We start from the raw sequence: 3,904 nt of genomic DNA on the forward strand, positions 1-3,904 counted from the left end.
AAGCTACTATTTAAAATTCCATTTCTTAAATCTAGAGGAATTTGGCTTCTTCAATACTGACCTGAAGAAGCTAGAAACTCGGTACGTATACCAAGATCAGACTGGTTGACTGGACATTTTCACAGGTGGACCTTAAAGACATGGAAAATTTTTGATGTCATATGTATTGTTTCAAGAACTCTGTTGGGAACTTTGTTTTAGAGAGTTAGCTACTTCTTTTTTGAATGCTTTAAGTTTACCAACCTCTAATGCCTATGTAGAAAGAGTTTTCAGCCAGGTCTCATTGATCAAATCGAAGTTCAGAAACAAAACAGCTTTTCAATTTCTTAGTAGCATTTAGATGACAAGATAGCGCACTATGATGAATAATTCATATTGTAAAAAATTTCAAGTAACAGATGACAAGCTCTAGAGATTTAATGCCAACATGCATGAAAGGCCAGATTGTAATACTATTAACAAGAATGATGAGGGAGGTGATAATGAAATGCAAGAACTTGCTGCTATTTGAGAAAACCTCATTGTTGAAATAGATTGGTTGGTTATTATTCAGTGAAATTCGCTAACATTTTGTTTCATGTTTCTTTCTTGTAACTACGTACTTTATAACTTCCAACTTTTTCATATTTTGATATAAATTTATATTAATTTGCTTTAGAGTCTGTATGTCTAAGAAATGCCTTCTTCCTATTTCGGTGTTTAACAAGAGAGAAACCCGCTTTGGTTCAAAGTTACTAAAAAAGATCCCATGTATTTATTTACTTTTTTTATTATTATTAAAATCTGTTAACGAAACATAAGATGTGTTCTTTTTTTTACCTTAGCTTAATATTGATAAAAAATGCCAAATTTATTGCCACTTTTGGTTAGATTTATTACCAAAAGCTCCCAAATTCTTATGCTACTTGTGCCAAACAGACCACAAGGCATCTAAGGACCCTGATTGAAACTCATTTTAATCATGGATTTGTTAGAGGGAAAGCGCGAACGCAGTCCCTCGCTACCAAAAATTGCGCACCCGAGTTGACCACATTTGGGTCAATCGCAAGGGTCAGCACCACCGGAGTGCAATGGTGAGCCTCACCTTGGGGGAACCACCTTCGTGATCATGGTGTCCCCTGTGCCAGGTAAGTATGCTCTTCCCACCATCATCGCAACACATCACTCAACAGACTGAATACATTCTACAAAGAAACAAAGAATAATGGTCAAAACCTCTTAATTTTAAAGCCACAACTAGCAAAGACCATAAATACAATTTATAACACAGAATGTGTTTGGTGACAAAAATTTAAATTATAAAAGAAAATTATTTAATAAGTAATAATGACAAAAGGTCTGTCTAGATCGGACCAGCATAAGTACTTGCTACTGGCAGCTCTTGGGTACCAAAAAGAACAAGCATTATTTGAGCCTCGGTTTCACCTTGATTGTTATTTTTTCATCATAATTTGTACATTACCGAATTAAAACTGATTTTATTCAGTATTATAACAATCAAATATCGGTGAGTTGTGAATAGTATATGATCTAAATAAAAGATCAGAAACGTTAATGGTAGCTTGGAGAAATTCTTCTGTCCTTTGGTCAATTTGTTCATTACAGCTTTTAAACTGCAATTGCTTTTCTTTCGTTTAAAGCAATCAATGGAGACAATAAAAAAAAATTCAAAGAATATTTTTGAATGCTGTAATGCATTGTGTATTAATTTCCATTAGACATCAGATTTCATCTATGTTAAGGTGGGTACACACGTGAGAGCCGAACCTTATATGTGTAACCGAGTTACGCATATACGGTTACAAGGTGTCAAAATGTTGAGGACGAACCGTAACCACGTTAAACACGTAATTTCATTACAATGCACTGCGATCATTAGTCTGTCTCTGTCCGGGTTGTTTACCGACGATGGCCACCATGCAAGTAGCAGCTGCCCCGTATATTTATACACATTATTTAACGAAGATGAAGCGAAATAAAAGAAGATGGTGGCAATCAAGGTTATATACTAGAAGGGTAGAATACAGTGGCCGGGAATTACTCGCTGACATGAGATTCCAAGAAGTTTCTGGCCACAGTAAAGTCTTTTCTTCGTAATAACTAATAAGTTGAAGGTCCTCTTCCTCACTCCAATCAGCCATGGTAGACATATACGTACTGACTGACCAAAACAAGGGACTCTACTATGGACGGCCTTGTTCATAGTCAGTGTCAACAAGTTCAGCAACCTCTGTTGTTACGCGTGTAATACAGGTCCCGTCCACACATGGTGTAACGTTCAAAGAGACCTCCCTTTGATTCGGAGCCCAAAAACCGACAATTGGCGGGACGGAGGGCGAACGGAGCCTCGAACCTTGCGGGTTCGGGGTTCGGGTTCGAGGAACCGTCCACACTTGCATTTTTGTTACAAGAATCGGTTACAATACAAGGTTCGGTTCGCACGTGTGTACCCACCTTAAGATTATGTTATTCATTGTAAGGCACTGCTTATGCAATTGCTATATGAAGTAAACTGCCAGTGTTTGCCCGTCAAACACTGTTGTCCCTCATTTATCGTGGCACTTAGTCTTAATTAATAAACTGTCTTGCAGACAAAAGCCCCATATATCATTACCATCCTACATGGCAGTGATCCGGACTGATCTATGACACAATACGCAGATTTGCAAGGCATTCACCTGGGGTTACTTGGAGAATAGCAAGGGCCACCCACCCCAGTTTGGCAACTCCTGAGGGACTTGGGACTGAATTCAGTGCAATTCTTCAGGGCAATTACAGAGGCAATCGGAAGAGTCATCCTGTACAACATGGGAAACACACCATGCAGATGAACACATGGAAAACCTATTTCCCCGAGAAATGCAAATGTTACATGACATTGGATGCCTTCAAAGAATGGTGAAGACTGATGGAAGGTTGGCTGAACCTCAGCGGGATACCTCGAGACGAGGCAATTCTGAACATCAGATTACACTGTGAAAAAAGTTAAGAAGCGTCATTGATGACGAGTTTTCCAAAGAACGATGGGCATCTCTAAAAGTAGATGCATTTGAGGCTATTTTGAACATTACTATGATCAATGTGATTAAGGCCGTTTTACGGGACAGGTTCTTTTGTAGGAATCAAGCAGATGAATCTGCAAAGGATTACATTCACCTGTGTCAGCAAGATACAATAGAGTACGAGTTAATTTGTTCTACTTATGAAAATGATTTGAGGGAGTATATATATTACTATATAAAATAGTGAGTGACCTACACAATGCAAAGTTGAAACAAGACATTCTAAGAAACTCAGGAAAATATGGCACTTTCTTCAAGCTTATGGTGAAGTACCAACCATTCGAGGAGACAGCATGAGTGTGTGGCAGGCTTGCCCTCATTCTATAGGCAAGGGGAGCCAAATGTTTTCAAAGAAGCAGGAGTACCTGATGATACATAAGGAAGTGGGCACATGCCGATGCCACCGCTCAATGGCATGACAGCAGTGACAACCACATATACTGTACAGGAAACAGAAAGATGAAGCATTCAGGAGAGATGGAAGTCTCAAGCAAAGGTGTTATTTTTGTGCTTTCGTGTACATTCAAGGCAGACAGAATTGTCCAGCAGGTAATGTTAAATGTAATAATTGTTGGAAAAGCGGTCAGTTTGCCACCTGCTGCAAAGGTTTTGTCAACTGAGAAATCAACTTGTGCATCTGGCAAAGGTGTCCCGGATACAACGATATGAGTAAACATCATTCAAGACAGGTGCAACCTGCCTTATTTGAGGTGATAAAAGGGCAGGAATGGATACTTCATAATGGAGTTGCATCAACCAGTGTTAAAAGTTCATGTGTTATATAGTAGTGTGAATAAATCCCATCCAATGGAAGCCATTACAGATACTGGGCCAGATGTATG

General features: G+C 38.9%; 1 non-coding gene across 1 annotated transcript; it reads right to left on the reverse strand.

Moving 5' to 3' along the window:
* Positions 1-972: 972 nt before the first annotated feature.
* On the reverse strand, positions 973-1,135 carry LOC135220374 (U1 spliceosomal RNA). The gene has a single exon (XR_010315682.1). It is a non-coding gene; the product is annotated as a U1 spliceosomal RNA (small nuclear RNA).
* Positions 1,136-3,904: the final 2,769 nt, after the last annotated feature.

Source organism: Macrobrachium nipponense, chromosome 1 (genome assembly GCF_015104395.2).
Source record: "Macrobrachium nipponense isolate FS-2020 chromosome 1, ASM1510439v2, whole genome shotgun sequence".
Lineage (NCBI taxonomy): Eukaryota > Metazoa > Arthropoda > Malacostraca > Decapoda > Palaemonidae > Macrobrachium > Macrobrachium nipponense.